At 39.4% G+C, this 10,269-nt stretch overlaps 1 protein-coding gene across 7 annotated transcripts in view; it reads right to left on the minus strand.

The window, feature by feature from the left end:
• CHCHD6 (coiled-coil-helix-coiled-coil-helix domain containing 6) overlaps positions 1 to 10,269 on the minus strand; it is a 323,428-nt gene that overhangs the window by 80,260 nt on the left and 232,899 nt on the right. The window lies entirely within an intron of this gene.

Genomic DNA, 10,269 nt, shown 5'->3' on the forward strand with positions numbered 1-10,269 from the left:
GGTAGAGGATGTAGGCTTAAAGAGAAGGAAACATAGGGAGTATATATAGAGTAAATATCAGGGGCTGGAAGATTTTATTAAATAAGCCAAGGGTGAGAAAGCATCATGATTTTTCTGAGCATAGCCAGGGTCAATAATGTGGGAGAAGTCTGTCTTTGGTTTACCAAACCTCTTTTACCAAAGACCTTTTCCTATCTCTGGACACCTGACGCCATCAGGTCTTTTCCCTCACCCCTGGGAGGGGAGGGGCAGGGAGAGAGGTAACAATTATGAGCAGTAGTCTTATTTTCAACTGGCTGTCAAATACATGGTTAAAGAATTAACTGTTAATTGCTTTATGTATCCCTTCTGGGCTATTTGCATTTTAAATGTATAGATGGGGTTCTGCTGTTGGGATCTGGAAGCTCAGGGACATAACTGAAAATACGGTTGCTGCTGAGTGAAGGGTTCTTCACACCATGGCAAGTTTCTAAAGGAGGGGAAAACATTAGCCTATGGGTGGACTTTATTCCTCATCTCCCTCATAAAGGAATGAATAAATGGAAGTCTTCATCTGTTACACCTTAGTTTACTAACTACTGGCATATAACAACCCATGTTCAAAACAGACTGAGTGTCCAATATAAACCCAAGGGGCCTCACAATCAAGACAGACAAACACTCAGAACACACCTATTAAAATTGTAAACAAATTTAACAACTGTAGCTTTCATAAATAATTTAGCAAGACACTGCATATACTTAAGACTGTGAAGGAATCTTTTTTACTTTGGTTAAATGTTAAGTATTAATCGATTCAACATTTCTTAATCACCTACTGAATACAGGGCACTGTGCTAGGTACTGTAGGGACAAAAATTTAGATAAGATATTTTTCTTTTCATGAAACACACTCTAGTAGGGAGAAGTAACACATACCAACAACTAATATAAAATAGAAGATGACAAGTACATAAGATACATACAAAACATTATGTAAGAATGAAGAAAGAAAATGTCTAGAGGGATCAGGGAAGGTTTCATAAAAGTGGGGCATCTGAGTCAGGCTCAAGTTGAAGATGGGTAGGAACTCAAATGGGGAAGAATATGGCATTCCAGACAAAGAACAAGAACATGAAAGAAACTAACATGTCTGTTTAATGCTAGACATAAACCTGCATATTCTGTATCTAATACAGGAGTATATGCACTATCTGTCTGTCCATGGCTGAGCAGAGAAGATCCCTTTCTTTAACGTGTCTTAGAAAATTTATAGGTTATGTCTTGGACTGCAAAGGATTTGGAAACCACATTCTAAGGCAATACACAGGTACACGGGCACCTTAGGTCATGTTTTACTGTCACAAACTCTCTAGAGCTATCCCACAGAAACCCATCATCACAGAGGTCAATAGAGGCTGGTTGGGAATTCCTTTCCTTAGCTTGCCCCAAGCTTCGAAGTGACTGTTTCAGAAGAGGCTTCCTATAGCACAGATAGAGTAAGGCAGTTCGTGGGACACTGTTCCTTACGAAAAATGCTGAGCTGTCTCACTGGAGCCAGATGATCCCTGGCATAGGATCAGAAGGAATGAATTTAGTGGATCACAGAAGAGAGGTATTTTAAGCCACAAAGTGGTCAAGTCAACAGGCATTACTGATATCTCTTGGAATACAAGGAGCTTACATTCTAATGGAGGAAGACTACACAAAAAAGAAGCTTAAGAGAGGAGAGAGAAGAAAAGAAATCCATAGGGACATGGGAGAAAAAGAAACTTAGAGCATCAGGAGCTGAGTTCACAGAGGAATGAGGGAATGGACATGGTTGGCCTGGGCACTTTCCTTGAAATGAAGGTTGTGATAGGAAGTGAGTCAACTAGAGTCAAAATGGTCAAAACCTCATCCAGATGACCTCTGATTTTCCTTGAGTTTGATTTGTGCATGAAATAACTGCAGACACTTTAGGTCTGTCAGGAACTAGGAGACCTTCTGATCTAGAAGCTGTTTATGTTCCTGTAGATCAAAAAGGCAAGTGGCCAGTGGCACAAAACACTGAGAAGGTGCCAGAATATGCTTTAAAAATTGAGGGGAAAGCTGACAATTGGTGAGCAGCATAAGATCCTGACTGAAAACAGCTAAGGGGCCAAGAAGGGAGTTTAAATGTACTTTACAGAAATAGGGGCCCAGCTAGCCAGACATGGTAGATTGTGGGAAAAGGCAGAGAAGGCAAGACAAACTAGAAAGAGGATTCTATGTAAATGAGAGAAGACCAAAGAACTCTAATGGGTAAATAAGAATATTTGACAGCAAGCAAGGGCCCTTATTTATTTGTCATTACAGAGACTTGGTAGGAGGAAGGTCACCTGCAGGAGATGGTACGACTCAATGGAAGCAGGTCTGTCTGACAGTTTTGAGCTTTTTATTGCCTGGAACTTCCCTCTAACAGCAACTGCTCTGAGCATACTGCAGTAACAGTTGAGAAGCATCTCGAACTCTCAAAGAGTTGTTATGGAAGGCAGGGAGGCAAGCAACAAGCATTTATTAAACACTTACTACGTGCCAGGTGCTGTGCTAAGAGCTGGGAATATAAACATCATCAAAAAGAAAAAGAGACCATGCACTTCAGGATTTGACATTTTAGTGGGGGAAAGATAAGACATAAGAAGGGGCTGAAAAGAGGAAGAGAAAGTATCCAAGTGGGCGGATGGTAAGAGACTGAGAAGTACAGCAAGGAGTGGAGGGAAGCACAGCCACTCAGGGCCTATCCTCAAAACAGAGGCCCTGGAAGGAATGAGCCCTTTAGAAAAAGCCATGTTTTGACACGACTGAAAGACAAAATTATAGTGCAGTAGTGAATAGACTGGTGAACAAGTGATGCCCATAAAGAAATGGGACTGACTTCATTACATGAGTTACAGAAACTGGCCTTTATAATAGGTTTTCTTCTATTCAGCTTTCAGATACTAGATAGTAGATTGCATATTTATTAAGTACTTCATAGTTACTACTCATAGCCACTATGCTAAGCAATGGGGGATGCTAATATGAAAAACATGCCATTACCATTGTATCCAGGGGACTAACAATCTATCAGTATGTATATGTACATTTCTAGAGGTGTACTATATACTGTAAATGTATCCTGTTTCTAGATTTTGAGCTTTGGGAGGGAAGCACCACGTATTTGTACATTACCAATGCCTAATGCTTAACCAATGATTAATAATTGAATGAATGAATCTAGCCATTCTGGAAAGTAATTTGGAGCAATTCTCCAAAGTTATTAAAATTGTGCATGCCCTTTGATCCAGGGCTATCACTGATAAACCTTCACCCAAAAGAGACAGAAGAAAGAGTCAAGGAATCCATAGTTATAGTACAAAATATTTACAGCACCTCTTTTTATAATGGCAATGAATTAGAAACTAAAAGGGTGCCCATCAATTGGGGAACAGGTGAACGTATAATGTTATATACGTGTAAGAGAATATTATTATACTATAAAAATGATGAAAAGGACAATTTCAGAGAAGACTGGGAAGACTTATATGAACTAATGCAGACTAAAATGCATAGAACCAGGAGAAGATTTTAACACTGTAAAGAGAAACAACTTTGAAAGACCCAAGAACCCTGATCAGTGAAATTACCAATCATAAATAATTATCAACCACCAGTAACAGAGTACTGATGATGAAGCAACCTACTTTTCCTGAAAGAAGCCATGGGCTCAGGGGGCATAACAAGACATACATTTCAGACACAGCCAGTGTGAAAATTTGTTTAACTATACTATCCATATGTATTTTAAGGATTTTGTTTTGTTTTGTTCTCAAAAATTTTGTGGGGAGAGTTGGGAGGAAAAGGAGATAGAAATAGGGTTAGCAAAACAAAATGGAAAAAAAAGAGAGAAAAGAGGGTCATTGAAGCATTTAAAAAAAATGCAAGAAGAGAACAGAAGGAAGACCAGAAGGGAACACAGACAAGTAAGAATGTTACATACTGAATTCATTACATACTTATTATATATTTAAAAGGGAAAGCAAGCTATATAATAGAGATCTGAGGTTCAGCGTATAATCCTCTTCTTCTGTTCCATATGGAAATGCTCATTTTATTTGGTATTTGTTAAGCTGAGGATAAGAATAAGTATTAAATAATGAATTAATATTAATGAAGCCTTTATAATATGCCAAATAGCCATGCTAAGTGCTGAAGATACAAATACAAGCAAGTAACACAGTTCCTGTCCTCAAGGAACTTATATTCTAATTGCTGAATACATGAATGATCACATCATTTATCCAATTACTTAGGGTTTTAGATTTTAAAAGTCACAATCTGATCTATTTAAGATGAAGACCTGAATACTTCGAAAATTATGAAGCAAGTAAAGGAAGAGGTTTGGCCATGTAGACAAGCTGCATGATGCAGTACAAGTCCTTACTGTTCCAAGTATGCTTCTTTCTAGTTTGATTCAACAAACATTTACTGACTTCTCGGTACAGTAGAAACATGGACCATGGAAGTCATGGGAGCTGAGTGTGGCCTCAGGCATGTCACATGACCCCTTTAGGCGTCTGAACTTCAACTGTAAAATGAGAGGATTGGGCCAGGTGACTTCTAAAGTCTCTAAGAGCTCAACTTCAAGGATCCTGTGAGCAAGGCCCTTCCACAAGCCTCTACCCAAGAGGATGGCAGTCATCCTGCAGCTGAGAGATGTCTCTATTTCAGGATTCTGGCTCTACCCCTCCATTCCAAGAAGTCCCCTGGGGCAACACATTTACTTTCCCAACATGTTAAAGGATTCAGAGCCAGAAGGGACCTTGAAAAACATTTAGTCCAACCAATCCCCTCATCTTAGATGTGAGTAAACAATTTTGAGAGAGTATGTCTTTAATTCAAAATACCAGCTTGGCCACTTATTAGCTATGTGATCTTGGTCAAGTCTCTCAAGTCAAGTCAACTCCTTCGGATCTTGGTTCCTCATCTATAAAATGAGGGTACGGGATTAGCTGATCTGTATTACTTACAATTCGGTGATTTTTGTGAGAACAAAGAATAAGAGGACAAAAGTCTCAGTGGACAAGCAAAATACTATGAAATCTGTGAGAGGAAATTCCATACTGAAATACAAGCACGGAGCTCTGAATAGCCACAATGCTAGAAGGAATTCCTGCTTTCAGATGATACGAAAAAATTAGGTTTTAAAGAAGTAAATAAGCTCCTTCCTTGAATGAGAAGTTTTAGAATCAATAAGGAAAAGAAATAAACTGAATTTGGTTTGTAATAGTAGGTAAGAGAGGTGGCTGAACTTGGTTACAAAAGGATTAAGGTAATATGACAGGAGACAGAGAGTCCTAATAATTTATTAAATAGACACTCAACTGCATGAAAGGTAACTATGACAAAATCTGGGTACTAGTTAGGGAAAAAACGAATGCAAAGAAGTAAACAACAGGAAACAGACTGAAAACCAGGTGCTCAAACAAAAGCCTAGCACTGCTAACTGGTAAAGGAAAATAAGTCATCAGAGGAAGCAAGGTATTATTAACAAACTAGAAAGGCTACCTCGTAGACTGTATGGTCTGTGAAGGCAAAGGCTATGGCATATCTAAACTCTGTGTTCCTCTAGTGCACAGTGCTCTGCAAATAACAGACAACAGACGCTGAATGAACGATTCATCAATGAGGTAAGCAGAGCAAAATAACAGGTCAGGCATGGAATTGATGTTTTCAAAGTTATCATTGTAAAACACTTTTATATACATTCTCACATTTGCTCCTTACAAGAACCCTGTGAAAAGGACCCAGGCTGAGTTCTCATATCACAGATAAGGAAACTGAGGATTAGAAAAAATAAATGATTAGTCAAAAGTTACACTGTTAGGAAGTATCAAATTTGAGAGTTAACACAGGTGTCAGGAGCTAGGTCTGGTCTCTTTTTACTAGATCCTGTTGAAGTTTCCTTCAGCTGTGTATTCAAATGCACTCCCCAACATATGGCTGGCTGGCCGGCTGGCCGGCTGGCAGTGTTTCTGATACTGCCAGAGATGGACAGTTATGACATCTGGGTACAATGGTGTGATGGCTGGCTGAAATGTTGATTTTTATCATGGTAACTTCATTATGATTATTTTCCATCCATTTATTTTCACTAACTGTTTAGTGAAGCTATGTAGAAAGAGCTAAGTAGGAGTCAGGACATTAGAGTTTTAGCCCTGCTTAGTTTGGCCAGATTGCCTCAGTCTTTCTCCTCTCCGGGACTCAGTTTTCCTTGTCTTTTAAATGGGGGAGAATCTCTCATTCAGAAGAGGAAAGCTATTAAAAGGTCCTTCGTTTAAGAAAGCACAGAGAGGACTCAGGACAAAGCCGAGGAATCAGAAGGCAGGTGAATGAAACAGTGGGATTTATCCAAGGCAGTGTTTTAATAATCCAAAGGGAGAGAAAAAGACAACACAAAAAAGTGATCTATCGATATCATGACATTTGTGTGCACAGAATCTTGTCAGTGGTCATAGATACATAGAGATACAAAGAGGATTAATCGCTCCCGAAACACTGCCAGCCTAGATGAATGTGCATGATAGCCCTGCTAGAACAGAGAGGGCCAGCAGCAGGCCTGACAAATGCAGCTGTGGGACATGACGGAGCAAGGCTGTGCACACCTGTCACAGGCAGTGTTTCTGTTCCTCTTCTTCCTCGACTCACCCTTTTGCCCTACTTCTCTACAAGACTTCTTGCCCACAACTAGACCATTTGGGGGATCAGCACTAATCCAGCCCTTTGTGCTTTGAGAGAGATCTGAGGTCACTGTTCAACATGGCAGTGACTCTGACAGAACACAGATCAGGCATGAAGGCAGTTGCTAGTTAAAAGTAAAGTTTAGTTGAAGAATACACTTGTAGCTCTCCCAGCAAAAGAGGAAGGAGAGAGACTAGTAAAAAAAAAAAAGTGATCTGGTGTATTGGAAGAAGGACTGGACTAGGATTCAGAAGACCTCAGTTCTAGTCTCAGTCCAAGACAAATACTTGCTGTAACCTTAGGCAGTCTTTCCTTTCTCTAAGTCTTAGCTTCTTTAACTACATAACCAGACATGAAGTACTTGAACATATAGGTTAAATGTACTGTGTTCTAATTGTTTTATATGTACAAATAAGTACTGCCTTCTTAATAAGATTGTAATTACTTTGAGGAAAAAGATGATGGAACCACATTACTTCTGCATCTCTTTACACTTAGCAAATTGTTGGGCACATAGTTGGTGCTAAGGGAACACTATATTAACAAAGGGTGAGCCAATTAATCTTTGTATGTAAGTTTATAATCCCTTTTATTCATAAAGATAATAGGTACCTATAAGAACGTGCTAGTATGCTGTACAGATTGGTAAGAGGAAATTCAGGATAAGTTTTGACCTTTTCTGAAGAAAAATGCTGCGCTTCTCCAACGTATTATTGCACTGGCATCACTGTACCTTTAGTAAATCATATTTTCAGCTTCGTAATAAACCACAGGGCAAAAATGGGACATAATAAAAATGCTCACTGTTTGTCTTGACCTCCCACGTAATTCAACATAATGAAAGCAGTATCTCCACTTTACAGATGGTTAGATCGAGGCAAAAAGTATAAATGAGTTGCTCAAGGCTACAGGATCTCTCAGTGGTGAGACTTAAAGGGGGAAAAACATAGCTATCTAGGAACTACATGATTACATGCTACTTTCTTCCTTAGGGATCACTCCATTTGTGCCTCTGAATCAGCTTTCAGTGACTGCCAGGAAATAACAGCTATTCATGTTCACAATCTGTAGTGCTTTCACCTGAGATACAATGGATCTGTGAGCTGAACGGCAGGCCAAAAAATCAAATGTCATAAATTTATACCCTATACTGGTGTGATGACATCTGGAATACTATACAAATTTAGGCGCTATGTTTAAGAGGGTCACTGACAAAAATGGAACACATTCAGAAGAAGGAGACCAGGATGGAAAGGGTACGTATGGTAAACGTGTTCTATGAGGGGGCCACTGAAGGAGTGGGGAACACTTAGCTTGGAGAAGCAATAACTAGCTCTGAGGGGTGTAGGTGTAGGGAATAAGCACTCTTCAGCAGGTCAGAGGTCTGATATGAGGAAAGCGTAGGTTTCTTCACAGCACAAAACTAAAACCAATAGGTGGAAGTTATAGGGAAGTAGATTCTGGCTCAATATAGTGAAAAACTTTCTAACTGTTCTAGTTCTTTAACAAGGTACAATCAATTAACGTATCAATCGGTTAGTAAGCATTTATTAAGTGGTTACTATGTGATAGGGCATTGTGATAGGCAGCAGGCATACAAAGACAAAAATGATACATACAGTCTCTGCCCTCAAGTAGCTTACAATCTTTAGGGAAAGACAGCACATACACATAAAAGTGCATATAAATTAAATATATAGGAGGGAGGAGGCACTATCAGCTATGGGAAATAAGGAAAGGACTCATGTAGAAAGTGGTAGCTGAGTTAAAAAAACAAAACAAAACTCCAAGCTAGGAATTCCATGACGCAGAGCTGAGAAGGGAGTACATCCCATGCACAGAGAACACAGAGGCAGAGATCTAATATTGTATGTGAAGATTAATAAGTCAAGTCCAGTCCAGTCCAGGTTGGCTGGACTTCAGAGAATGAGAAGGAAAAGTGAGGTGGAGTAAGGCTGAAAGGGAACCTCCTTGTGAGGGCTTTAAAAGAAGGGAGAGAATTAGCATTGGATAATAGAGGCCAAATAGAAGATATTAAGCAGATTGCCTCAGGAAGTAGTGGGCTCTCCCATCACTGGAAACATTCCAAGAGAGCCTGGAATGCACAAATGGTTTAGGTTCCCACATAAGAAGGAGCTCCATCATCTATCTTGCCCTACAGGAAAATAGAATGAAAGAGGATAAGGGGGGGAGGGTGACAGAAGAGAGGGCAGACTGGAGGAAAGGGTAATCAGAATACATGTTGTCCTGCGGTGGGGGAGGAGGAAGACAGAGAAAAAATCTGAAATTCAGAATTTTATGGAAGTGAATGTTGAAAATGGAAAATAAATTTAAAAAAAGAGTGAGAGATAGTCAATAGATAGCCCATGTGCTCTACTGAGATTCCTTCCATGTTAAGAGATCTAGAGAGGGGAACTTTGAGCATACATGAAAGAACAACAGTCACCTACGAGGGCACATGAATATATTGTGATATGTTGTATTGGAGGGAATATTCATATCTATGAAATCATAGATGGATCCAAGTATTGAAAAATAGGAAATATCTTTTTGGCTCCTATTAACACATAAATAAAATCTCTAAATTTTAGCTATTTTAACAAATAAATGAGCATACTATAGAATATTGATCCAGGAATTTTCTTACACTCAAACTTCTATCATCCATAAACTTTCATGTTTTGTTTAACCTTAAATAACTTTCTCATTATAGAAAATAAATTAATATTAACAGAAAACAAAGGAGCTACATCTTGAATTAGATGACTTCTGAGATTTTTCCCAACTAGAAGACTCTTCCTTGTTGGTTCATCATCAGACCCCAAATTGTGGGTCAAGTCTCTCTCCAAGGTACTTTTCTCTTACTCCCCACTTGTCCCCTAGTGACCTCATCAGCTGAAGTCTTTCCAACCTCCTAAGTTTTTGTAACTTCAGTGTCAACCTTGGCTTCTCACTTTTTCTCACCCCATATATCTAAGCATTTATCAGATGTCACAGCATCTTTATATCTGTCCTCTTGTTTCTACTCACATGAACATCACCCTAGTGCAGGCCATCATCAGTGTTCGTTCACCTGGACAATCTGAAGAGTCTTCAAATTGACGCCCCTGCCTTGAGTCCCTCCTCTCTCCTATGCATTCTCCACAGCTGTTTGTGATTTTCCTCAAGTATAGGTCTAATCATGTCATTCCCCAGGAATCTATTAACTCCAGTGCAGTAACTCCCTACTGCAAATAAGATCAAATACAAGCTCCTATTTGGCCCTGAAAGCCCTGTAGCACCTGGCCCCAACTTACTTGTCCAGCTTTGTTCTACTACTTTGTTTCTTAGACTTTCCATTCCAGGCAGTGGGTTTTCTTTCTACTCCTCACACATCATTCTCTGTCTGTTGGTAGCTGGAGTGGATCTCCTCACCTCTGAAGGACATAACCCTTTTTTTCCTTCAAAACAGAACCAAACATCACCTTCTTTCTACATGAAGCATGTCCAGATCCCCCAGGTGCTAGGCCTCCCTCCCAAATGACTTTTAATTTAATTTGAATACACCTA

The sequence above is a fragment of the Notamacropus eugenii genome, chromosome 3 (genome assembly GCF_028372415.1).
Source record: "Notamacropus eugenii isolate mMacEug1 chromosome 3, mMacEug1.pri_v2, whole genome shotgun sequence".
NCBI classification, from domain to species: Eukaryota; Metazoa; Chordata; class Mammalia; order Diprotodontia; family Macropodidae; genus Notamacropus; species Notamacropus eugenii.